The 27,409-nt window shown below is 49.8% G+C and overlaps 2 long non-coding RNA genes across 3 annotated transcripts; both read left to right on the plus strand.

Annotated features, from left to right (window-relative positions):
• Window positions 1-27,409, plus strand: LOC120392237. Of its 2 annotated transcripts, XR_005591622.1 has the most exons (6): window positions 1-987; window positions 3,737-3,829; window positions 21,185-21,346; window positions 24,763-24,971; window positions 25,467-25,596; window positions 27,098-27,409. It is a non-coding gene; the product is annotated as an uncharacterized LOC120392237 (long non-coding RNA). The 2 variants fall into 2 exon arrangements; XR_005591623.1 differs by lacking the exon at window positions 25,467-25,596.
• LOC120392239 lies at window positions 7,171-9,012 on the plus strand. The gene is made up of 3 exons (XR_005591624.1): window positions 7,171-7,288; window positions 8,010-8,200; window positions 8,900-9,012. It is a non-coding gene; the product is annotated as an uncharacterized LOC120392239 (long non-coding RNA).

The raw sequence follows: 27,409 nt of genomic DNA on the forward strand, positions 1-27,409 counted from the left end.
TGCTGGAAGCAGGGGGCTGCCGCATCCCCTGGTTTGAAGTGGGCTCCCTCAGATGCAGGGTTTACAGTTTGGGTCAATGGCTCTCAGCAGTGCACCCCCACTATACAAATTGTTCCAGCCCCCTTGCATGAGAACCACGTGCCGAGAGAGCACACAGGCAAAAATGTGCAATTCTGGACAGCTCCTCCAAAAGGAAACATTTCAATTCCATGCAGGTCACGCAAAGGTTAGCTAGACAAATGTTACTCTTGCCATTAAGCAAGGAGCCCCCTGCACCTTCCCTCCCCAAAACTCCACTCACCACCCACGGTCGGGGCTAGTTTATCCCCTCTGACTGCATAAATCATTCCCCCGACACCTTCACTTCCACCTTCACGCTTACTGCTTGGTTTTGTCTTTCGCTGAGAAGTCCGGTGTGAGGTCCGGGAAGTGGAACAGCTGCGATGAGTGGGTTGAAAGCACATTTCCCACCCCTCATCCTCCTCCCAGTTCTGCTGCCTGTGGGTGGATATGGCTTTAAGACAGCGATGATGGATGAGTGACGCTCACCCAGCCTTTGCCCTGTCTGGTAGGTGTTGCCTGGGCAGTAGAGACACTCGATTTCAGAACTGTTTGTTCAAGGGCTTCCTGGGAATCCCTTCCTTTGTCTCCCTTTTTGGCTGACTTGACTTTTAAACCTTCCTGCTGCAAATGAAGGAGGCCGGGTGGGGTGTGAGACACTGGGGAAACGAGCCTCGGCTTAATAGGCAAAGACATTTCAGAGTTATAAGCCACTCAGATTGCCCATGTTTAGCTGCAATTAGCTGCCTCTTGCCTATATGTCATACAGGCATTTATATTTGTTTGTGTTGTTCTAAAGGTGGAATTACTCACTCTGCTTGGAAACCGGACCAGCCTGGGGCTGCCGAACTTTGCCCCAGTGGTCCGGGCCTGGTAGCAGCCACTGGAGTAATGCTAATCTACAGCAGCTGAGAACGTGGACCTTTGGTGGGTACAACGGTAGGGCAGGTGACTTGAGGAAGGTTGCCTAAGGGTGTCTTGCCACTACTGACACCTCAGTTTTTGTGAATGGCACCAAAACCTGCTCATGAATCTAGGAAAACGATTTACTTTGACACTTCATGGAATCATAGAACTGGAAGGGACCTCGGGGGTTCAGCTAGTCCAGTCTCTTGCACTCATGGCAGGATTAAGCATTATCTAGACCATCACCGACAGGTGTTTGTCTAACCTGTTCTTAAAAATGTCCGATGATGGAGATTCTACGACCTCCTTAGGCAACTTATTCCAGTGCTTCACCACCCTGACAGGAAGTTTTTCCTAATATCCAACCTAAACCTCCCTTGCTGCAGTTTAAGCCCATTGCTTCTTGTCCCATCCTCAGAGGCTAAGAAGAACAATTTTTCTCCCTCCTCCTTGTAACAACCTTTTATGTACGTGAAAACTGTTCTCATGTCCCCTCTCAGTCTTGACAAAAGACAATTGTTTTTTTCTGTTTTGACTGAAACCGTTTGATGAAATTGAAACATGCTCATGAACCGTTTTGGGCAATGTGAATCTCCATCGTTTTGTCAAAAAAAAAAGAAATTTTGGCCCAAACATCTTCACCCCGCTCTATGTCTTAGTAGTAGAGAGATGAATCGCAGAAGATAAAAATGGGAACCATCCAACAACACTGTAAACATTGGACCATCCAATCCATTTCCTTGTGAATGCAGGATTGTTCCCTGCGGTTGGTAACTGATTGATTGAAATGAAAGGCAAGGATAAACTGGAGATGGGGAACAACTATCTAGTAATGAGATCACCGACTGAGGAATAGTCTCCCAAGGGAAGCAACAGAAGCTGCATTTCTTGAGACAAATTGCCGCAGAACATACTGTGGTGGTTGGAAGCAATCCTTCATTGGCCTGGTAATGGAGGAGAAGTTCAGATAGAAGATGCCTATCTCTGGTATCTATAATTCAAGGAGCTTCTAGGATTCTAACGTCTATGGGTATGCTTACACTGCAATTGGACACCTGCGGCTGGCCCATGCTGGCTGACTTGGGCTTACTGGACTCGGGCTAAGGGGCTGTTTTAATTGCTCTGTAGACATTCAGGTTCAAGCTGCAGCTGGAGCTCTGGGATCTTCCCACCTTTCAGGGTCCTAGAGCTTGGGCTGCAGCCCGAGCCCGAATGCTACGTTGCAATGAAACAGCCCCAGCCTAGCAAGCCCAAGTCAGTTGGCACGGGCCAGCTGTGGGGTTTTAAGGACAGTGTAGATGTAGCCTATGCCAAGGAGGAGGAGTTAGCTCATTAGCTCAACAGGTGGGGATGCTTAGGAGACAGATGGACAAGTTGGTGAGCAACAGAGGCCTTCAAGGCCGAAAGCTCCACTAGCTAATTTACCTACTTAATCTAAGGGATCAGTGATTCACAACTGTTCACCCTCTCCTAGTCACTTCTGAAAAGCAGACCTACTGGCACATTGGGGAGCCATCACATTTTGGGTGCGCCACCTGAGATTCCTTAAAGGGAGCTGATTTTCAGAAAGAGACTGCCACAGATGCCTAGATGTTATAATGGTCCCTGTCTGGGCTTCACATCTAGTCAGATCTCCTGCATGACACAGGCCAGAGGACCTCAGCCAATGATCTTTGCGTCAAGCCCGGAACTTCCAGTTGAGCGGGAGCACAGCTTTTAGAAAGAGACCCAGTCCTGGGGGGAGGGATAGCTCAGTGGTTTGAGCATTGGCCTGTTAAACCCAGGGTTGTGAGTTCAATCCTTGAGGGGGCCACTTAGGGATCTGGGGCAAAATCAGTACTTGGCCCTGCTAGTGAAGGGAGGGGGCTAGACCTGATGACCTTTCAAGGTCCCTTCCAGCTCTATGAGATAGAACTATCTCCATATATTAAAGACATCAAGTGATGGAGAAGCCACCTTGTTCCAGTGGCTACTTGCCCTCGCTGTTAACAATGTGTGCCTTATTTCTAACTTGAATTTCTCAAGCTTCAGGTTCCCAGCCAGGGGAACTCATTATGCCTTTTTCTGCTAGACTAAAGAACATCCATTGGGAGAAAATTAATGTGGCTCAGACTGCCCCACCAACACCATGTCCCCACCCCCGACAAAAGATCACTAGTTGTGTTTGAAAAAGTGGGCCATAATTTATAAGTAGACCTCCATCTCTTTGTTTATCACTCTTAAGCTCCTGGGATGGGCTCAAGGCTGGCTCCTGTCAGTTATCACCTTTGACCCGAGACAGGAAAGAAACAGTTTGTAGAACTGAGCCACATTGCGGCTTTTGAGGTTTTAGAGAATTAAAACAACAAATTGTCCATTTCTGTGAAACTGACACTTTGCCAGAGCTCCCAGAGGAATCCGAGCTCCCAAGCCAAAATCCGAAAGAGCTGCGGGAGAAAAATCAATCATTTTTTAAAAAATACGAACCTCGATACTTCTCCTTCCACAAATCCCTTTTTGGCTCAGATTTTAACATTTCCTTTTCCAAGTGACAAAGAACTGCAGACAAACAGCTGTCTTTTTTCCCACTCCACTAAGTGCAGCTCTCAAGGACAGGGCATTGTACTCGAAACCAAACTCTCCCCTCTAGTTGTTTTAATAGAGAGAAATACTATGCTGGTTGCTTAACTAAAGACCTTTTCCAACCCAGCAAATGTTTTTTTGAACTTAATTGGATTTGCTCTCCATATTTCTACAGCTTTTATGTTTCTTATTTTGTGTTTTTTTATAGGAAACATCTGTCCAAGTGGGAACCTGCCTTTGCTTAAGAGACCCTCTTAAGAAATTCTGCTCCTAGATTATTGGGAGCTCCCAGCAGATCCAGGTTTGTCTTCCATTTTCTATGCTGCAAAGGTGGATTAATCCCCACCAGGTACAGGATTAGACCAAGTGAGGGACTGAAACATCAGTGGGGGACTGGTGCCGAGGCAGCGAGTCTGGGAGCTAAGCGGGTAACTGCTGGGAACAATTGGCCTATGATGGAGCCAGCAGCTTGAATTTCTTCTGGGCGCTAAATACCTGGGATGAAATCCTGACCCCACTGAAGTTAATAACAAAGCTCCCAATGACTTCAATGGAAGCCGAAATTCACCCTGATGGGTTTCATGTGGTTAAGGAATGGAAGCTGTCTATTGATGCTTTCACTGTAGCTAACTAGATTGCCAAGAAGCCGGGGAGTGATAAGCCATCGTCAAACAGCTGAAGAAAGCGGGTGCCCATCAGCTAACTGTATCTGAAAATGAGTCTCCAAAGAAATGGTGTAGAAGCTCCTGTTGCTTGAGTCATTTAATTTAGATGGGAGAAAGCGCTGGAGAATAGACTGCAGGGGGAAGGAACGATCCAGCAATGGACGGGGGATGGGCTAATAATAATAAATAGTTACATACAATTAGCATATATAAATAATCTCGACTTGATTAAGTACAGTAGGCTCTGAGATTTTCAAAGCTAGGCAGAGCCACATAGTTCCCCTTGAAAATATGAACTCTCCTAGCTGACTTTGAAAGTCTCCGACTGTCTTTTCCATCTTTCACTTCTGCAAAACCAGCACTCAAGTGTTTTGTACCTGTGATGACGATAACATGCATAGACTGAGCATCTGCTGTTTCCTCCCACTGAGGATCTTCCAGCCCTTTGCAAACAATGAATTAAGCATCTTGCAGAGTTGCAAGTGGGGGAAAGCTGAGCCCAGGGAGGTGAAGTAACTTGCCCTAGGGTCATGCCGCAAATCTGTGGCTTGAACACAGGTCTCCTGACTATGCTTTTTCCACAAAATCGTCCTTCCTCATTCTCCTGGCAGCTCAAAAGTATCCTCTGGTGTTTTTTCAGGATGTGCTGGGTGCTGTGCAAACATCAGGTAGCCCCTGCCATCAGAGACCTTATAGTCAAGGTTAAAGACAAGGAGGGTAACACAAGCAAATGTGTAGCGATGGGCCCACCTGCCCGTTTTAGCGCTGTCTTATGCTTGTGAAACCACTAATGGCACAGGCTAAGATTTTCAAAAGTGATCAGTTTTGTGGCCTTGGGTTTTGGATGCCTAACTTGAGACACCTTAAAGGGGACCTAATTTTCAGCCTGCGGGTCCTGAGCGCTTGCTGACAATCGGGTCCCTCTCTGTGCCTCGGCTTTCCCATCTGTAAAATGGGGATAATGAACCTTGACCACTTTTGTAATATGCTCCAAGATCTACTGATGACAAGCACTAGATAAGAGCTAGATATTTATTTAATTATTTGAAGGCCTGTCACGTTGAGCACTTCACAATCACTAGTCATGTATGGACAATCTTGGCTACAGCAGTTTTCTCGCCAATCGAAAACAGCAAGCCAGCTTCCTAAGGGGGCAGTAGACTTTTGTAGGCTCCTTTATCTGCGCATAAAACCAGTTGCCTGCTTCACCATTTCCACCAGGAACTTTGAAAGCGTCAGAACAAAGCGGTGGCACGTCAGCAGTCCCTCCCCAGGCTGCTATCCAGTAGGTGGCGTGTTAAAGGATGACGAATAGCAGGATGCTGCCCGCATTTCCATGCGGGAGCTCTAACTGCCTGCTGAGTTTCTGCCTTGCTGTTGTACGATGTTACACGAACATTTTAATTTGTATCATGAAGCACGGCTGACAAATGGACAGATCTGTTTGTGAAAAGAGGATTGGCTACTGATGATTTACAACGAGGCTTATGCACGCCAGCTCAGGAGTGTTTTAACATGATGGCCTAATGGTTATTAATTTGGCTGGAATTTACTGCAATGCCTTTAATCCTGATGGACTCGTTGGGTGTTTAATATAAATATTCTAAGTGCTTCGGTGGGATTTTCTCCTAGAACTTGGCATTTAGCTAAAAGGCCCGTGTACGGCAGCTACTGTTTCGTGGGAGTCCGCTCTGCGTTTTCTCCTGTTGGACAATCACTGGGCCGGATTCGGTGCTGTGTCTCCAGAGAGATGGAACGCACAGAAGGCACAATCCGGGCAGGGCCAAGGTGGCTTTATGCCACCTTGGCGCTGCCCAGATATCAGGCCGCTGCAGGGGCCAAAATGGTCCCTGGCATAACTTAGAGCAGCCCCCAACTGCTCCAACTTATGGTAACCTTTTCTGGGAGGCAATGCAGCTCAGAATCTCCTTAGCATTGAAGACTACGGTTACTGCCCCTCCTGCCCCAGTGCAGCCTCTACTCCTGGACTTGTGAGGAGGGCAGTGAAAAGCAGGGCCGGCTCCAGGGTTTTTGCTGCCCCAAGTGTGGGGGGGTGGAAGCCGTGATCGGCGGCATCTCCACCGCGCCGCTTTCTTCTTCGGCGGTAATTTGACGGCAGGTCCTTCCCTCCGAGAGGGACTGAGGGACCTGCCATCGAAGAGCCCGACCTGGCACCCCTTCCCCTTGGCCGCCCCAAGCACCTGCTTGCTGAGCTGGTGCCTGGAGCCGGCCCTGGTGAAAAGTCAATTACATCCGCTGTGCACTGCTCTGCTGAGTTCTACCCGATCACATCACGTTCTTTGTGGCTCTGATCCACTGCTGGATCGGTGCATAAGGGTAGAAGTGGGGGTCCGGAATAGGTCTCAATGAATATTAGGGTGCAAGAAGTCCGGGAGGGGTGTCTGAATTTTGAATGCAGACCACTCCCCCTAAATTGGCTCTGGAGATCTGTAAATCTGTCCCACTCTTCGTTTGGCCTAGTTCACAACAGTATATGGTTTTACTAAGGTTTTTAATTTCCTCTCCTTTTTATGCTCTGAAAGTCATTTTTCTCCCCCCTGCTCCAAGAGCCACCGAATCTCTCATATTCCAGGTTTGCTCTGGCCCTATCTAATCGATCCCTGATCCAGGCCTTTTCCTCACACAGGTTGATTTTTATTTTTTATTTTTTGCTCCCTGGCAAGCTGAAGTTCAGCCATGTGTTTCTGTTTAGGGGAAGTTGGCCTGACAGTTCCAGCCCTCCTCCTCGGTGGGAAAGACTATTCCAAAGGCCTGGAAACATGTGAAGGCTGCAATCTGACTCCCTTGGCTTCCACTTCCCGGCAGAAAAAGAACCGCCGGTGCCAAAATTCAACCCTCCCGGGGAGGCTGGAAATATTTAGGACTCCGTCCAAGGATCAATAAAATAAAGAACAGGCCAGGATTGTTGGGCTCCTTCAAACAATAAATTCCCAGCCCTGGGGAAGGCCGGTCCAGAAGGCCAATGTTGCCATGATTCTTGGGGCATCACAGTTGCGCTGGAGAATCCAGGCCCTGATGCCTTAGAAAGCCCATTGCTGCAGAAGGGGAGAGACGGGATGTTCAGTTAATGCCGGGTGAGTATGTGTTCCCTATGGACATCCAAGGGCAGTAGTCCCCGGCTCCTACTGAAAGGGGTATTTAGGTTAACCCCAGGTGTGGGATAGTTGTGGTTCTCTCGGGTATTCACTCATTATTTAGCTGTGTTAATGGAACGCCTAGTAGTCCCAGTCATGGGCCAGGCCCCTGCTGTGCTAGGTGCTGTACATACACAAATAGTGCTTGTCCCAAGGGCTTACAATCTAAGTATAGCTGGAGGCAGCATCCTTGTGCAGGCAAAACCCCTTCCAAGGAAAGAGAGGACGGGGCCGTGAGTAGCATCTCCTCTCTGTGTGGGGAATAATTCCCCACTCTTTGCTCTCCGGCTGCAACTGTGGTGTTAGTGGACTGGGCTGGGAGTCGGGAGACCAGGGTCCTAGCTCTGCCACAGACTCGCTGTGTGACCGTGGGCAAATCCCTTAATCTCCCCGTGCCTTCATTCCCCCAGCTGTGTACTGGGGATGGTAGTCGCCCCTTGTACAGCAAGTGGCTGGCCAGGGATGAATGAGCGCTATCGAGGTACTAAGCTGTGGGGGCGTTTCAGGAGAAGCAGCTGCTCATGTACCTGTGTCCATTGCGATCCGTGGGGATTGTCTCCTGAGACACTGCAGCCTGGCCCGTCTAGCTGCTGGAGCCAGAGGAAGGTAGAGCAGAGCATGAAATCCAGAAACACTCTTTTTTTTTCTGCTATTTCCACAGACACCCAGAGCAGTTGGCATATACTGGGCCCCCAGCTCTACCTTACCTGGCCCCCTGATCTAGGATTGTCACCAGCAGTCTGCACCAGCACCCCCTCCCTGTCACTCCAGAACTGGCTTCTTGATTGGACATCTGCCTTTTCTGGGTGTCCTGTGGCACAGTGATGTCTGGACCAAGAAGAACTTGGCAATGTAGGTCCAGCAGAGCCCCATCTTCCCTGATGCTTCAGGTTGGCCAGCTCATTGAATTGGCATTTTGGCTTGGTCCCATTTTCCTGGCATTCTAGGCTTGCCAAGCGCCGTGTGCATTTGCTGGGAAATACCAATCAGAGCTGATGCCCTTTGCTTGGTTCTTCTCATTTGCCATAATTCTGTTATATTTGTCTAACGTTATGTTCACAGCATGATTAGATAGTAGATGAAAACATACACCCTCTTGCTGGAAGATTGCCATGTAGCACAACTTTCTTTCTTAGAATTCAGAATGATAGCACCCAAGAAACCAAAAACAGAGAGAGAGAAAACAGGCTGCTCCTTAAGACGGTGAGGGCACAACTCACCCCACCTTGCTTTAAACCCATTTTTTCCAAACTGAATCAGATGACCCAGTTCTCATGGCTTTTGTCAGAGCCCTGCAAGCAGGACCAGGAAATTCCTCACACGTATTGATCGTGTTTCACTGTTAACCAGTTTCCCAATATGCCGCCTTTAGGAATTCATGTCTACCCAAAATGGGGGGCCGTGAGGCTCCTCCCTGCATCCGGTATGCTAAGGCCCCAAGACACTCAGGATCAGTAGCCTGGACTGACTCCATTGTTCCCCCTTCCCAATGCCCCCAGCCCTGCTATGTCCAGGCACTAACCACTCAGGGATTTACACCTCTCTTTCCAGGTCTCTGAGTAGCCCGAGGCCCAGGGTCATTCACTCAAGGAATTGGTCTGAGTTGGGATAACCCCCGTTTGGAATTTGATGGATGAAAGAAACAAATGGATGGTGATGATGATACATTGGAAACAACGGACCCTTTGAAGCTCCTTTGGCTTGCCAATTAATGTCCCGGTCTTTCCCCTTTGACGGATGGAGAAGGGTGACCGAGTTATCTTTCTTCTGAGCTAGCAGCTTTATTCTTTTTCTCTTCACAATCTGGAGCTCCTTAGCCAAAAGTGAATCCAGCTGCCAGGCAATTTCATCCATTTATCCTGTAGGATCACAGTGTTTTCTCTGTCGCCAAACTTGACCACTGCCCAAGAGCCCGTCCCCACCCCAACCCGTGGCGGCTCCCTGTCGTTCCCCTGCATCTGTTTGTCTTCCACCCCCCTCGACGTGCAGGTTGTGTGTGCGCGTGTGCACTGTGAAGTGCTTGGTTGTGTGTTTGGCCTCCCCATCCCTTTTCTCTCTACACCCCCTGCCTGCCCCTGGGGTGTGCATCTCTGGCTGACCCCCTTCCTCTCCGTCTGTGTTGGCTGAAATGAAGAAAACGGGTCACCATCTGTCACCTCCTTTATGAGCCAAAATTGTTGGGGTTTGGCTCCCGTTACAGCTGGTCTCTCCCTGTCCAAGAGAGGCACCCTGGGAACGAGGCGGAGAAAAGGGGCTTTTCCCAAAACCTTTGCGGATATGGGGCCTGAACAGGTCTGGAGATTAGAATCCAGAATTTGCATAATTCGCTGCCGGACCTCCTGCAGCTCGGAGATCTGCGCCCAGGGAGAAATTGACAGGAGTCGGAGGTGAGGCATTTTCAGTGCTTATTTCTGAAGCCTTGCGTACGCTGGCATTTTAGCCCAGGCTGTAGCTGCTGCAGTGGAGCAAACCCCTAGTGTAGGCTCCGTTTGCTCTATTGAAAATTCTGCTGCACCACTGTAAACTGTCTGCACTAGGGCTTCACATTGGTGTGTCTTAAATCTCGCTGTAGCCGAGGCCTAAGGGTACATCTGTAGTGGAGTTGGAAGGTGTCAATTGCAGCTCAGGTAGACCTACCCCTGCTAGCTGTGATTGAGCTAATGTGCTAAAAATAGCAGCCTAGCCGTGGCTAGCTGTCCCACGTACATACCTAGGATCTTGGACAGGATTGTACTGAGGGTGACTCACCCCTCCTGCCATTGCAGCTATGCAGCTATTTATAGCACATTAGCTCAATCACAGCTAGCATGGGTATGTCTACCTGAGCTGGAACTTGTATCTTCCAGCTCCAGTACAGACGTACCCTTAGGCCTGGCCTCCATCAAGTTTTAAGATACACCCTAGCACAGAAAACGAGCACGGGTATGGCCTCCCAAGCTGAAAATTGCACATCCAGCTCCCATGTAGACATACCTTAAGTGACGTGGTACCAGAGACGATCAAGATCTACTCTGATCTAATCACCTTGGACCCCAGGTGTGCAAAACCCACCTATGATAATAGAAGCTAAGGAGAATGAGGAGGGAGATTAAGAGGAAGCAGGGGAAAGAGACACCCCTGAGAAATCCTTTAAAGGGCCAACTGCCATCAAAAGCATGTTGCTCCCTTGGCCAGCTTTCTGTGCACACAACTGGTAAACAGCTGCGGAGCCTCTCCCCAGAGGTGGCTGCACGTCACTGGTGCGCTTCTGAAGTTTACAGCCTTGTAAAGGCATTTGGGGGCCCCTCTGGATGAAAGGCGCACTGTTAAATGCCAGCTCATTATCACTAATGTTGTTGTTAAGTTCCAAGTGAAACACTTAAGGCCGAGCGTCCTCTAATGACGGGATAATTAGAGAGGCGGCTCCGTTGCTGTAGTTTTACAAGGCTGTAATGAAGCTCTCACAGGGCCGGGCTCTAGCTTCAGGCGGGGTGAGGGAACTGGGTTCTTGCCAAGGAAATGATGAACGGGGGCCGTCTATTATGCTGCAGAAATAACAATGAGCATCATTAATAAGAATCCAGCTTCTTCTCCGACCCGCCCCCTTCCCAACAGCTCAGGAGTAACCACCTTGGTTTCATGGCCAGCTGGGAGATGCGGGGAGGAGAATACATCTAAGGGTCACTGCTGCTCTCCCTGCTGTGGTTGCAGCCTTTGCCTGGAGTTCAGCAGCCTGCTGCAGTGCTGGGAAGAGGGTGGCCTTGGGGCGTAGCAGAACAGAGGTGGGGATGGGGTGACAGGGATGGGCTTTGCGGAGGAGGAGAGAGCAGGAAGGATAGGAGAGTGGAGAAAAGAGCAAGTGGGGAACTGCGGAGCAAGAATCAGGGTTCAGCATAGCCCTTCCGTCCCTGCCACCCCCCAACATTAAATAAGTGGGCACTGGAGTGGCATCCGCTGTGTCGAGCCAGCTGGAAAAGCTCCCTAACACCAACCAGTCTTCTGCTGACCTAGCGCTGCCAGCCAGTCTGCCAGGGAGCTTTGGAAATGTTTGGCCGTCTCTGCTGTCCGCCAGATGTTCTGATTCCAGGACACTTGGTTTCCAGCATTTGGTCCTGAGGTCAGTGAGGGCTTCAGGGCTCGCTTCCCACTGGCAGGAAACTCACTGGCACGTCCACTCCAGCATGCGCCGGCAGTGCCAAGAATAATACATGTCCGTGCTAAAGGCCTGGGTCTCATCTGAAGACCCCCAAGTCTCATGACGGATAAAGGACTGTGGGAGGAAGGAGATTTAGAAATACTGTTCAATCTTGGATGGGAATATGAAAGAAGCAGGGAGGCTGGAGGGAGCAGCAGATGTGGGAAAGAGGCAAGACTGTCTGTCTCGTGGGATCCACAGGCAGTGAGAGTTTGAGATATCCATCTTAGGTACTGATATGGCCCTCATCTGAGCGCCTCGCAGTTGTTAATGCATTTATCCTTACACAATCTCTGCGAGGCCGCCCAGTTATCCCCATATTACAGATGTGGAAACCCAGTCACGGAGAGACTAAGTGACTTGCCCAAGGGCATCCAGGAAGTGTGTGGCAGAGCAGGGAATTGAATCTGGGTTTCCCTAGTTCTAGGCTAGTGCTCCTAATCACTGGACCATCCTTCCCCTCTTTAACCCGCTAAGGGATTGTGCCTGTGGGCCTAACACAAATGGCCAAAGATGAGTGTTTGTGCCACACTGAAAAGGGAAGCTGTGGGGTAGTGAAAAGGAAATTGAATGTGATGTCAAAGTACATTGTACAGATTGTATCAATCGCTGCTGATGAAAGAGGGATTGGATATTTACATGGATAACAAGGAGAGTTGGATTTAGAACTGTTAATACTTACAAAAAAATGTTGGAAAAGAGAGAAATCTCAGGCTTTGGGTTTTAAAGCCATCTCTAAACCAGTCTCTCAATCCTAATCTAAAATTAGGGTGAGGCCTTCATGGGGGGCAGATTATCCCACATTTGTCTACTACAGGATTCTTACACCTGCCTCTGAGCTGGCATCTGCTGGTGGCCACTGTCAGAGGCAGGGCCTGGATCTCATCCCAACCTGGCAACTCCTCTGTACATCTCGAATTCACTAACAACCTCCATTTTAAACAAGATGTCAGACATTGCCTCTCTTGCCAGAACTGCCTCGTTTGCCAGGGTCTAGGGACCCTGGTGCTGAATGTAGGTACCAGCATGTCATGGAGTGCACGGGGCCCTGGCAGTAACCTATCGGGAAGCGGGATTAGATGGACCTTGCAGGTAGGTCTGGAGATGAGATACCACAGCAGGTGTGAACACCTGGTTTGAGGTGGTACTGGGTATCTGGAGGTGGCACGCCAGACTAGCTGGTCTTGTGATAGTACGGCAGAACCAACTTCTGAGACAAGCTCTGGAGCTTACACAGATCTCTTCTTCGGATCTGGGAAATGTCTTGCATGGGGAGCAGCTCCCAGCCCCAGCCGAAGACCCCGGCCACTGAAGTTCTACATTTCCCATTGTTTTAATTAATGAAGTTATTTGCATGGCAATGGCAGTCCCCCTTGCTTCGGGGTGTCATCTGTTCCTGCTGCTTATTTCTCGCTTGAAGTAATAATCCTCGTGTTCTGACATCATAGCCATTTCCACCGCAACTAATTGTGATGTCACACAGTTGTGTGTGTGTGTGTGTGTGTGTGTGTGTGTGTGTGTGTGTGTGTGTGTGTGTGTGTGTGTGAAATCAGCAGTAGGGGAGCTAATGAACTCCACACAAGGATCAAAGGTCCAGCTGTCCCAAATAGGAGGGGGAGAGGACAACAGAAAACATGATATGGAAGAAGAATTGATTCAGTTCAAAGTTTTCTCCATGTAACGTTATTGGTTCACCAAGAATAGTCTCCTTGCTCTGTTGCACGGTCCCTCCCCTCCCATGCTCTTGCCACTTGCGGCTTTCTTCAAGGCAGTGTTGTCTAGTGGTTCTAGCAGGAGTTTGGAAATCTGGAATCCTGCATTCTATTCTCAATTGCTCTGTGATGTTGGGCATGTTCTCCAGTTTTAATAATAATGATTAGAACTGCTCAGTTTGCAGGGGGGTGGGGGTGTCAAAGTGATGTTTGGATTACAGCAAAAATTTTCACAGAAAAAATTGGTTTTCATTGACAATTATTTTTGTTTTCTCAATGACCATTCAAAATAAAACATGACATCAAAAACCTGAACTTTTTCATTTTGAAATTGTGGGGCAAAAGCTCCCTTTCTCTTGCTAGCTTTTAAAAGCCTTTCCCACTGCAAAAAAAAAGCGGGGGGAACTAAACAAAAATAAATGAAGGGTAGGATTTCCCCTACCAAAACAAAGCAAAAAAAAAAGTTTTTGTTTAGAACAATTTAGTCAAAAAATGAACCTAAGAACGGCCACACTGGGTCAGACCAAAGGTCCATTCAGCCCAGCGTCCTGTCTTCCGACAGTGGCCAATGTCAGGTGCCCCAGAGGGAATGAACAGAACAGGGAATCATCAACTGAGCCATCCCCTGTCACCCATTCCCAGCTTCTGGCAAACAGAGGCTAGGGACACCATCCCTGCCCACCCTGGCTAATAGCCATTGATGGACCTGTCCTCTATGAATTTATCTAGTTCTTTTTTGAACCCTGTTATAGTCTTGGCCTTCACAACATCCTCTGGCAAAGAGTTCCACAGGTTGACTGTGCATTGTGTGAAAAAATAGTTCCTTTTTGTTTGTTTTAAACCTGCTGCCTGTTAATTTCATTTGGTGACCCCTAGTTCTTGTGTTATGAGACGTAGTAAATAACACTTCCTTATTTACTTTCTCCACACCAGTCATGATTTTATAGACCTCTGTCATATTCCGCCCGCCACCCAGTCATCTCTTTTCCATGCCGAGAAGTCCCAGTCTTATTAATCTCTCCTCCTATGGCAACCGTTCCATATCCCTAATCATTTTTGTTGCCCTTTTCTGAACCCTTTCCAATTCCTAGAGATCTTTTTTGAGATGGGGCGACCACATCTGTATGCAGTATTCAAGATGTGGACGTACCATGCATTTATATAGAGGCAATATGATATTTTCTGTCTTATCTATCCCTTTCTTAATGATTCCCAACATTCTGTTTGGTTTTTTGACTGCCACTGCAGTGGATGTTTTCAGAGAACTATCCACAATGACTCCAAGATCTTTCTTGAGTGGTAACAGCTAATTAAGACCCCATCATTTTATATGTATAGTTGGGATTATGTTTTCCAATGTGCATTACTTTGCATTTATCAACATTGAATTTCATCTGCCATTTTGTTGCCCAGTCACCCAGTTTTGAGAGATCCTTTTGTAGCTCTTTGTAGTCTGCCTGGGTCTTAACTATCTTGAGTAGTTTTGTATCATCTGCAAATTTAGCCACCTCACTGTTTACCCCTCTTTCCAGATCATTTATGAATATGTTGAATAGGACTGGGGGACACCACTATTTACCTCTCTCCATTCTGAAAACTGATCATTTATTCCTACCCTTGGTTTCCTATCTTTTAACCAGTTACCAATCCATAAGAGAACCTTCCCTCTTATCCCATGACAGCTTACTTTGTTTAAGAGCCTTTGGTGAGGGACCTTGTCAAAGGCTTTCTGAAAATCTAAATATGCTATATCCACTGGATCCCCCTCTCCACATATTTGTTGACCCCCTCAAAGAATATTAGTAGATTGGTGAGGCATGATTTCCCTTTACAAAAAACACGTTGACTATTCCCCAACAATTATGTTCATCTACGTGTCTGACAATTTTGTTCAATTTAGTTTCAACCAGTTCAGAAGTCAGGCTTACCGGCCTGTAATTGCCGGGATCACCTGAGGAGCCCTTTTTAAAAATTGGCATCACGTTAGCTATCCTCCAGTTATTTGGTACAGAAGCTGATTTAAATGATAGGTTACAGATGACAGTTAGTAGTCCTGAAATTTCACATTTCAGTTCCTTCAGAACTCTTCGGTGAATACCATATAGTCCTCGTGACTTATTGTTTAGTTTATCAGTTTGTTCCAAAACCTCCTCTATGACTCCTCAATCTGGGACCATTCCTGGTGGGTGGGGAGATTTCATTTCACAGGAAATTGTGAAATTTCCCAGGAAACCCAGTTCCTGCCCAGCTCTGGCAGGAGTTCCTGGCTCCAGAACCTTTTTGCTTAGTCCACAAGGCCCCTCCACGTCTCCAGAAGTAAGCGAGGATACTTGTTACCTGACAATGTGATTGCAAGCCTTGATCTCTGAGAAGCTGTGTGAGATCCTTGCGTGAAAGTGGTTGTGGATAATTATTAATGTCTAGGGGCTGGGATGTTCAAAGGGTCTTAAGGGAACTAGGCCTCCATCGCCGCTGAACATCAAGGGGAGTTGGGGGCCCAAAAACCGTTCAGCTCATATGCAGTGAAAGCCCCCCTGCCTCAGTGTAATGTTGTCCCTTTGGCCCGAGCGGTTAGCTAATATTTGGGGCCTTGCAAGGTTGTTACAGCTGGTGACATGAATCTGATGTATTCTTGGTGTAATCGTATTTACAAAAAATGTACATAAAGTCCTGTTTCCCCTAACATATCAGGCAGGCAGTTTCCTTGCTCCCAAGTCTGCCATTCCTGTGAGCTCTGTGCCCAAGAAGTGCCACCTCTCTGCTTCACTCTTATAACCTCTCCTGGGTTTCTGCCTGCAACAGACACTACTGGCAGGGCCAGGGAAAAACCCTGTTAATCTACCATTGTCTGCAGCTGTTTTTACCACATAAAGGGGCCTGAAAGAAAGGGCTTGGTCACCGTGTGGCTGGCTTTAACGAGGTCTGTGGCTGTCTTTGGATCCAGGACTCATCGGATGGCAGCCCTTAGTACCTTTTAGCATAATAAAAATATTGTCTCTTTTCCTCCTCTCCTGTACTCTTCCTCTGGTACCATTTCCACACTGCACCCTTCCTCTCCACCGACACACAACCCCACTGCCTTTTTCCTTCAAGAATCGCCCTCCTTTGCTTTTTCTTTCACTTCTTACTGACAGGATTTGGAGTTCAGCCCTCTGGGATACTCATTTTTGTAGATTCCAAGGCCCAGCAGGGACCACTGTGATCGCCTCGTCTGACCACCTGTGCAACACAGGCCAGAGGACATCCCACTCCCCACAACAGAATACCTAGAGCAGAGCTTTAAAAAAAAACCCCAAAACAACCCATCCCATCTTGATTTTAAAATAGTCGGTGATGGAGAATCCACCATAACCCTTGTCAATTGTTCCAGTGCTTAATTCCCCTCACTGTTAAAAACGTACATCTTATTTTCAGTCTGAATTTTTCTAGCTTCAACTTCCGGCCCATGGAGCCTGTTCCACCTTTCTCTGCTAGACTGAAGAGCCCATTATTAAATAGTTGTTCCTTGTATAGGTACTTAGACCGTGAACATATCACCCCTGAACCTTCTCTTCGCTAGGCTAAAGAGATTGAGCTCCTTGTGTCTATCACTATAAGGCAGGTTTTTGAATCCTTTAATCCTTCTCGTGGCTCATCCTTGAACCCTCTCGAATTTATCAACATCCTCCTTGAGTTGCGAGCCCCAGAACGGACGCAGGATTCCAGCCATCTCAGCGAATGACTGAGTTTTCCAAAAAAGATTAGTGACGGAGAGTGCTCCAATTTTGAGGGCCCAACTTCCACCACCTTTAAAGGAGTGGGTGCTCAGAACCTTCTGAAAAACAGGCCTCTTTAAGAGGACCTCAGCTGGCTCCCAACATCATGAGTCAATTTTGACCGTGGATTACGACTCCCTGTCTCAGACAGGGTAATGCATGGGAATGCAGCACTGAGCAGTGAGGATATGGTGAGCTGCATTTTCCCTACACCTGGTCTGATCTCAGTGGCCCCTGGGGAGACCTGAATCCCATCTTACGCTTCTTTTCCTGCTTATGAAGCAGTGTGAGCTCATGGTCGCTGGGCGTCAGCTGTCGCTGGCTGTCTTGCAAGATGCCAAAATTCTATCCCCATCCCCAGCTTTGATGTCTTGTCTTTATCAGCCTGGCGCATTCCCCTCGGTCTGCAGCCTCCCACACCATGTTACTGGCTCGAGGCTGTCAGCTAGCCTGAGCCCTGCTGCTGGCGTGATGACAGTGGCAGGCCTTTCAAAACACGGGTGCTCTCGCCGGGATTGTTGCTGGCTATCAAACAGAGTCTGCTTGTCCGAGCTGGTCTTGTTAGAGCTCCCAGCAGGCTTCCTACAAACCACAGATCTGTCCTGAACCCTTTAAAAATCCTTTCTGATGGGAACCGGGGAGGATCTGTGTGAGGGGAGGCCGGGCTCATGTGACAATCTGCCAGGCAATCAACCTGGGAAATCGGAGACATTTCCAACAGGAAATGGAAAAATTCAGGCAGGTGTCAGTTCTGGAAGGAAAATGCAAAAACTTTAATGCTGCCCAGTGCTGTTCGGCCGGGATCCATATAATAACATATGGCTGCCTCTTTCCCGTACCACCCTATACTGAAGGAGGCCGTGTGGGCTATTGCAAGGGCACCGAACTGGGAACCAGGAAAGCTGGGTGCTATCACCAGCTCTGCCACTGACCTGCTGTGTGACCCTGGGCAAGTCACTTCTACTCTCTGTGCCTCTGTTTCCCCTCCCAACCTTTGTTGTGACTCTCCAGGTTTTATAAGCCCTTCGGGACAGGGCTGGTCTCTCAGTGTCTTTGTGCGGCACCTGGCACAATGGCCCTCTGCCGAGATTTAAAGGTGCTATTATAATACAAATAATACTAAATACTCTCTGCAGTGCCTCCTTTATACAGCACTATTCTGTTAGGCTCTAGCTACGATTCCACTTACAACCCGCCCCCACCTCTCCGCTAGGGTACATACACTATGCCCAGCCATGTGTAGGGACACACTCTTTACAGGAGAGGAGACAGGCTTCAGGTATTGAAGACTGGGATGGGATCCAGCTTCAATTCCTGGCTCTGCCACAGACTTCCTTTGTAACCTTGGGCACGTCATTTAATCTCTCACAATTTGGGGTTGCCATCTGTAAGCTGGGGATATATGGGCTGTGTCTCGTTACACTGTAAGCTCTTAGGAGGCAGGGACTGTGTGTCTGTGCCTGTAGGTGGAAATAGATGTACGTGGCATGTGATGGGGCATGCACAGCCCACACTGGCCAGGAACAGGGTAATGATCAGCTACAGCTGCAGTAAGTGTCAGTTTGGGATGGAGGGGTTAAATTGGGAGCGGGGTGGTGAAGAGCCCCGCTCAGCTGGGAGCTGGCTGGCTGGGAGGGGGTCAGACCGCCAGCTCCCTGAGAGGCGCTGGGAGCAGGCACTGACTCCAGCCTGTGGCCTGCCAGAGCCTCCCAGAGGAAAGACAGGCGTGATGCGGGGCTGTTGGTTTGATTTGCTCCCGGTGACTTTGCCTATTGTTGCTGAGTAAGGACAGCAACAGCCAGATTAACCCCCGCAGAGAGTGTTGCTCCTGGGCTCGCAACAACCATCACGCAGCCCTGACTGTACAGGGCCTTGGTATCCATGTACACCCGACACCCGTGCAGCTCAGCCCACACGCATGCCGTCCGCCTTCCTCCAGCCTCTCCCTCCCACGCTGATGCACGTGGCCCACTTCCATTTCACCCAGGCTGCATCAGAGCCCCCTTCCCCCACATTCAGACTCTGGGATGGAGACTTTATAGGTTCTCGTACACAGCTTTCTCCTTCTGGATGTCGTCCTGGGCTATTTTGCAATGATTTCTTGCTTTCATTTGCTCACTGGCTCCAACGATTGTGTTTACTAAATGTATTCTAATGTAGTCACCTTTCACCTCCCGACTAGACGCCTATTGATCCAGTATAGATCCCAGCGAAAGGCTGTTATGAAAACAAATGCTCCCCGGCTTTATCAGCACCGTCAACAGCTTCACTGGAGAGGACGGGATCTGGGAATGGAGACTTCTGGGATGGCAGCTAGCAGCAGAGGGCACTCTTGCCAACTTTTAGTGTTTTGTTCATAGCATACACCCAGAGAAGCTGGGTAAAAATCTAAAATACTCTTGCTGGAAGCCGGCAACGCAACATGACTGTTATTCTTGGAATTCAGAATGACACTCAAGAACCCCAAAACAGAGAGAGACAAAGCAGGCTGCTCCCTAAGGGCCAACTCAGCCCACCTTACTCTAGGCTGGCTCTCTGCAGACTGGCTGCACAGGACTCAGATCACACAACCCTTAGCATTTGAGCGGGACCGGGAAATGTGATGTCTTGTAATTTTACGACAGCTTTCAGTGTACCATGACTAGCTGCTCAGTCGGAAAGGAATCACAAAGGCTGAAGTATGAGGGATGGCAATGCCTTCTTTTTGCCGGCTTGATCACCATGGGAGAGCAGCCCCGAGGCCGAGAGTACAGAGGATGGCCATACTGCCTGGGTCAATACGAGACATGCTCAGACAGATTAATATAATGTCTTAATCATCCGAGTAACCAAGGAAAGATGGTCTTATTCTCAGAGCCTGTGACTCTGGAGATCTGGGTTCAGTTCCCAGCTCTGCCACAGCCTCCCTGCGTCACTCTGGGCAAGTCACTTAATTCCCTTGTGCCTCAGTTTCCCCCTCATCTGTAGTACAAGGCTGATCACACCAAAGGGCGATGGTACCAAAGGAAACATTCAGCAGTGATTGTGAAGGGCTCAGATGATGCAGTGATGGGTGCGGCATAAGTATATAGAGAGAGAGAGAGCAAGTACGCTGCAGAAGGGAGCTGCAGAATGTGAAAGTGGACTACAGGAAAAGAGTGTGGGTGGAGTAACTCCTCAGCCAGGTCACTGAAGAAGCCACTCAGGGGCTGTTGGAAGGCAGGGCCTGCCAGTTCCTGACGTATACTGCATGTTACTTGCACCCTCCGGTGTCCAGCTCTGCTTGGGTGGGAGGGCTATTTCAGCACCATAAAACACTCTGCTTTGACAGCTGTTTCCTGCCGGAGCTGCAGTTGGCGAGGAAGCGGGGATCGGTTTTCGATGGGAGACACCTTACATGTTTTTAGACTGGAGAGCTTCCATTGGTCCAGTGGAAGGAGCCTCCGGAAAACACAGCAGGGGTCGGGGGCCAAGTGGAACTACTGGACAGAGGGACTGCGCTCAGGATGCTGCAGTGCCTCTTGCTGCCTGGAGGCTGGGTCGCTGCTCCAAGCTGGAGTGCGCGTGTGCAGGGGAGGTTTATCAGCGGGATCATTGGTTATTCTCAGGGTCCTGGGAAAACCTAGTATTGCTAGTGTGCCTCATGCAAGCAAGTGCCCCCTTGCTGCCTTATACACAGTCCCTACTGCTCCCACACATTCACCGGCGACGCACGCGTGGCAGACTGCAAACCCCTGACCCCACACACACACACACACACACACACACCTCTGACCTTTCCAAAGCAGCCCGGAAGATCACCTAGGTGGATACGCTGCTGAGCCAGCCTGCCAGATCTGGAATTACTTTGTGCTCCTTAAACAGCCATTCAGGTGCACAGGTTCGGGTTGGGCCCTGTAGATCAGCATCTGAACGGGTGTGCACGGCTGGCTCGTGTAGGGGATGGGAGAGACAAGAAGGCTGGCTCCGCTCTTGGGAGCAGGGTGTGGGTACGGTGAGGCCCCAGCCGAAGGGATAAGAAAGGGGGCAACTTTCTCCAGCACAACTTGTGCTATAGTGGAAGTGAATTCTACAGCCATGGGCCCTCCACGGACAGTGCGCCCTCCCCACCCCTGCCGCCGATTGTATGTGGCCGAGTTGGAATCTTTGGATAGAGTAGCTGTCAATTGCTTTTATTTAACATCTCCTCCCCTTCTCTCCCCAGCATCTCCCCCAGAGGCAATGGAGAGGTAACCCACCGGAGAAAGAAGGCTCCTGGAATATGCTGCATTGGCTGCCAAACATCAACATGTGCAACCATAAAACGCAGCCCCGGGAAGCGGAATGCGATAATCTCGGACTTGAAATTGTGAGCCATGGGAGGTGAGAGATGGAAGAGGTAAGAGCCGAGATGTACCAGCTGCTTCTCCCCAGGTGTCCTCCTCATGGCACTGGGAAAGGGCCCTCTCTTGGGGTGCTAAGAATGATGTCATGTCTAGGCTCCTTACTGTCTGCAGGGCAAGTAGGGGGGGATTCTTCCCGGAGGCTCTCATATCCTAATTCCTTCTCCCTTCCCTGCCCTCCCATGCAAAGCCTCACTCAACCGCCTGCCACACAGCTGGGCTGCAGCCCTGGGAGATTGGAGCACATAAAACCCCTTTCCAGAACAAATCTGAGGGGCTTTAATCTCTTGGCGCTTTCGCTGAGCTGCATCAGACACTTGACACATTTAAACCCTATGACCCTCAGCCCTGCTCCGGTCTCCCCTCTTTAGCAGTAGCGAATGGAACAAAGGGTGGATGTTAAAGGGAGGCCAGATAGGACCTCTGAGCAACCTGGGGCTTACAAGGAATGGTGTATGGAGAATACAGTGATGCTTCAGCAGAGGAAGGAGATTGGAGAAATCTCTCTCTCTCTGGTCTAAGAATTTGGCTCCCTCGGCTGATGTTTTGAGTGACTTGGTGGTTGAGCCCAGCTGCAGAAGAGCTTGTGATGGGCCATCTCCGCTCTCCCCTGCCCCGCAGATGCTGTCGTCGTGACCTGGTGCCTCTGGAGACAGAGGGGTTCACAGGCGAACTTAACCTTCCATGAAAAGCATCAACGCATGTGAAAAAATATGCAGGGCTGCTAACCGCTCCCTGGAGATCAGTGTGAGCCCTTAAAGGGCAGCTGGCCAGGGATTTATCCCCACAACCACTTAAAAATCAAACATTTCTATTTTTTTCGGGGGGTAGGGAGCCTTTCTGGGTGAAGTTTAATGCTGATGAGTATGAGCCTGCTGGTGGGAATCACGCCAGGCGGAGATTCGAAAGGGGCCATGTCACAGGCTTCTTCTGTTCCTCCCCTGCCGTGCAGCTCGGCTGATACCCCTCACTGCTGCCTGGCAGCATCCCGGGCTGTTGTTTCAATCCTTAGGCAACCTGGCTAGTGCCCCTCCATCCTGACCTGCAGCAACCGCGTTCTGTCTCGGGCTGAGCAGAAGAAAGCAGCGATGCCCTCAAAGCGGCAGGGAAGGGGGGTTGAGCAGTGGCATTCCTGCTTGGACTAGAAGTGGGTTGCGAGAAGCAGCAAGAGTGGAGGGAAGGGAGAGGCCGTGAGTGATAAAGCCAAGAGACGATCAAAGACCCGGACAAGAAATTTTTAGTTGCGGGGGCGGGACCGAGGAGGATTTTAGTGCCACGAAAGAAGGGACAGGACTTCACGAGGGACAGACGATGCGGGGAGAAGGAGAGAGCTGGAAGTGGACAGTGGAGTTGTCAGTGGTGACAGAGAGGGGCAGCTCGGGAGGAGGAGAAGAGTTTTCAGGTTTGACGAGCGGGTGGCAGCCTGTCTGGCATGCCAGGCCGGAGAGAAAGTGGCAGGTGGGCTCTCTAGATAATGCGCTGGGAGCCAGAGCTAAACGAAATAGATTCAGTGTCACTTTCCACACTATTCAGCTAGGGACCCTTCTCCAGCCTTCCTGAGCCTGCACCCCTAGGGTGACCAGATAGCAACTGTGAAAAAACGGGATGGGGGAGGGGGGTAATTGGAACCTATATAAGGAAAAATCCCCCAAAACAGGACTGTCCCCATAAAAACGGGACATCTGGTCACCCTATGCACCCCTGCTGTCCCTCTCTCTCCCCTAGCCCCTTCCAGCCAGCCTCTTTTCTGACCTGCGGTGACCCTGGTCAAGGCTGGTGGATGCAATTTCCATCAACCCTTTTCATTTCTTTTAACGGAAAATTGGATTTTCGACTGAACGGAAAATGGTTGCGGAAAGTGCCTGCTTTTATTGAGAGAAATCTAAATGCTTTTTGTTGGGAAACTGAAGGGCACCAAAATGACACTGTTTTTCATGGCCAAAAATGGAGAGAGAAAAATATTAGTTTTCAACAACATTTTTCGTGTGTGTGTGTGCCCGCCCGCCCGCAAACACCCTCCCCTCACCCCACTCCTCCCCCACCCCTACTTTTCCAACCTGCTCTGTTTAGGTCAAACCTGGACCTTGCTTGAACAGAGCCTGAGAATTGCCCGTTGCTGCGCAGGGATTTTGACATTGATGACAAAGGGCAACTGCAGACTCGGCGGAGCCCGTCACGCTCTCGCTATCCAAGTTCAATGCGTCGTATCTGGGGGACGCTTCCTTCACAAGGGTAGATCAGCCTGGGGTAGGCGTCAGACTTGAAAGACCCAAGCCGCAGCTGGCTTTGCGTTTACCCCGAACTTGGGCTGAAAGACCTAGCACTGCTCTTCTGCCTTCAGCCTGAAGCCCCAGCTAACCTCCGAGGAGACACTGGGAGGAGATGACCAGATGACACAACCGCCAGGGGGACGCTTGAAGCTGGATCTTGCGGGGGGAAAAGCAGATAGTTACAAACATTCAGTGAACCCCAACAGCCCCAGGGCAGAGGCAGGGGGTCTAGAGCATGGAGGATGTGCGATCGCTGCCTTGCCTGGTTCTTCAAACCACGAGAGAAAGGGCGGCCAAGCGGCCTGAGACTTGACAGACCTTGGGTCAATCAACTTCTCTCTCACAAGCTTCCTTGGGCAAGTCACTTAGTCTCCCAGAGTCTCAATTCTTATCCCTCTGCCTATCCAGATCTGACCCGGGGCAGAGGCTCTTTATGGTCTGTGTTTGTATAGTGCAAGCACAGTGGGGGCCTGGTTCATGTCTGGGGCCCGTAGGTGTGGCTACGATCCAAATACATAACAATCAGAGTGGTGATGCGGCGTTCGCGTTTGCTCCCCATTCTCCGCTATCACCTGCAGTCACTGTGGGGAGCTGAAAGATCCACACTCCTCGGGGACCGGCTGCATCCCTCGGCTTCCAGCACTGGAGAAAGCCAGGTGTCGCCCCGGCTTAATTTGTTTTAAATTAATTTGCAGAGGAAGGAGCCGGAGGAGGCTGAAAGGTGAAAGGGGCTTTTCCTGGAGCCTTGCCAACTGGGAAATATCCTTCGCAATTTCTTTGTGAAAGCTCTGGTGGCTTCCCAGGGAGGGAGACCCAAGTTCTATTCAATTAGGGGTAATAAAGCCATGTTTTCCTGCCTCCTAATCCCCAACAAGGTAGGGAATTTACATGGGCAATCGGTTTAACCCACTGCTTGATCAGTTAATCCATCTCCCAGCCTCATCGCCAGCCCCTCTGAGGCACGGTTTTGCTTTCTCAAGCCGGCACAGAGGAGCGGAAAGTTTCAGATTAGAAGGCCTGCGCTTACGTTTAACCACGGGGCCGGCTTTACGGTGAAGCTTGCCCACCAAAGTAGCCTGAGTTGGATTTTCTGCAATGCAAGTGTCCAGTCCCTGATCATACATCTGCGACCTTTCTTCCAGGGAGAGCTCTTCCTGGGGTGAAAAGAAGCACCACTCATCAGTTCCAAGGCCAGCAGGGACCCCGTGATCCTCCAGTCTAATCTCCTGCGTAACGCAAGCCAGAGAACTTCCTCAGCATAATTCCCATTTGAATCAGTGCAGATCTTTCCAAAAACTGTCCAATCTCGATTTAAAAACGGCTAGTGATGGAGAATCTGTCGCAGCCCTTGGTAAGTTGTTCTAGTGGTTAATTACTCGCCCCTGCTGTTAAAAAACTGACACTTTATTTCTAGTCTGAGTTTGTCTAGCTTTTGGATCCTGTTAGATCTTTGCCTGCTCGACTGAACTATTTGTAGGTGGTTATGAAGTGGAATCAAGTCACTCCTCAATTTTCTTTCTCTCCCCCACCCCCCCAAGCTAAATAGAGTGAGTTCCTTGAGTCTTTCACTAATAAGGCACCATCATAGGCAGAAAGCATCAGCTGGGAGAGGTCACTCCAATCCTGGGTGGACTGAATCCAGGGTTAGACGTGACTGGTTCTTGGGTTTGGATCCTGGCTCTGCCACAACTTCTTGTGTTCTCCGAGTCATGTTGCTGCTCGGTGCCTCAGTTTCCCTATCTGGAAAAGGGGGATCATGCTACTTCCCTACCTTATCTGTTAATGTTTGTGCACTGCTTAGGAAATATAGCACGTCCTACAAATGCTAAGGATTATTTTGTAACAGATCCATGACCATCTAGAACATCACAGCTGTCTCTATACTGTACGGTGTAAGCATCCTGACAGCAAGGTAGATCGGATCCATATCCTCCTGCTCGACGAAGCACAAGCCCCCTCTACACCTGAACATAAAAGTGAGTCTCATTAGCAAAGAGCTGTATAGGGCCTATGACACACCACAGAGCAGTTCTGATTCTGATCAGTAGAAGACAGCAGTGACACACGCTAGCCAATTAGTTACAACCCAGGTGCCAAGGGGTGGTGACACTTGTTGAATTTCCCACACTCGCTATGTGAGTGAGGCGCGAGATGGGACTGACAACAGGAGACAAGTAAGGTCGGGAAGAAGGATGACGCCAGACCTTGCCTGTATGCAGGCACTAGAGAGAGCCGTCCGTGGGCTCCAAACATCAGAGGGCTGGCAGGCCAAACACAGCTGCAGATAAAGGGAAGGGAATGGTATCAACAAAGCAGGGCATTGACTTAGTCTCTGTTGCAAGGAAGTTGGTGTAAGCAACTCGGAGTCGAAATAGGCCTGTGATTTTTGGAAAGGTCTCCCTCCCGACTAGTTCTCTAGTGCGTCAGTTTCTTCTAGGACAAGACTGTGTGGTGGTCCACCAGGCCATGGTCTGAGAAGAACCAGGGAGCTGTTTGTCTTTGGGACACTCTGCCCTTGCGGTGGTAGCAGATCAGGCAGCGGGGAATTGTTGGTACTGGTCTCTGCAGGGCAGCCACAGTCCCCCGCCCCGTCCGCCCCCCGCAGCCAGGGCTGTGCAGGGAGGCGAGAAACATCCATGTTGCTCCAGCAGAGTCTCAGTGCAGGGATCCCCTCGTGCTCACGTGTGAAACAAGCGCTGCTTTATTTCAAAGGAGCCGGGGGGTGGGAATAGAAGCATTGCAGGGGAGAAATAGGCCTTTCTGGGCTCCGGAGAAGGAGTGAGAATGAGATGGGGAAAAGGGATTTCTCAGCTGCCAGGGTGTCCCGGGGGGAGATGATTTCTTGTTTGACAAGCACAGACCAGCTTGTCAGGAACTGAGGGAGAGGTGTGAGCTGAGGGCCGAGCGGAGAGGGCCACTGGCCTGATTGGTGGAGCACTGAGGCTTGCCAGCTGCTTCATCCCCTGGGCCGTAAACAAGGGAGTCTCTGGGATCCAGCCACACAGCTGCTTTGATACTGGACTGCAACCTCAGGGCTGGGGTTCAGAAATTCCCATCTGCTTTAGCCAATGGACAGTAGAAATAAAAGGAGCCTGCCAGTCCCTAGTATCATACAGATCCAGGTTCAACAGAGCCCGGGGGCGGACAACAGGGGCCCTGGATTGGAGGGGGGAGGGATAGCTCAGTGGTTTGAGCATTGGCCTGCTCCCAGGGGTGTGAGTTCAATCCTTGAGGAGGCCACTTAGGGATCTGGGGCAACAGGGGGCTGGACTCAATGACCTTTCAAGGTCCCTTCCAGTTCTAGGAGCCAGTGCCCAGCTCCTATTCGCAGAGTTCCCCTGACTCATCACCCTCTGCAGTGTTCCCCCCCCTCGCTGTCATTGACATGAAGTGTCACATGACTGTCCCTGCTGGTTCCAAACCCAAGAGCAGAGATCACCATCTGTTCCGTCCTCACCACGGGTCTCTCTTCTTTAGGGCCTTTGCCACAATCACCTCTCTACCGCGGTCATCGTCTCACTAACCCGTCTGGCACTGATCTCTCCTCTCCTTCACCACCCCATCCGGCCTGCCACCACCTGCACCATCGTCTTGGTTCGCCTTAAATGAAGGAGTGATTCCCAGGCAGGCAGAGAGAGCTAGCCAGCCTGGATGCTGCTCTGCCACTCCCTTTCTCAGCATTGCTTTGTCTCTACAGGAGTTAATGAAACGCAGGTGCAGGCTAGAACATGAATTGCAACAGTGCACTTGTGTCTGTTTCCAGGCACCGGGTGTTCTAGTTAACCCATG

This window comes from Mauremys reevesii, linkage group 27 (genome assembly GCF_016161935.1).
Source record: "Mauremys reevesii isolate NIE-2019 linkage group 27, ASM1616193v1, whole genome shotgun sequence".
Taxonomy (NCBI): domain Eukaryota; kingdom Metazoa; phylum Chordata; order Testudines; family Geoemydidae; genus Mauremys; species Mauremys reevesii.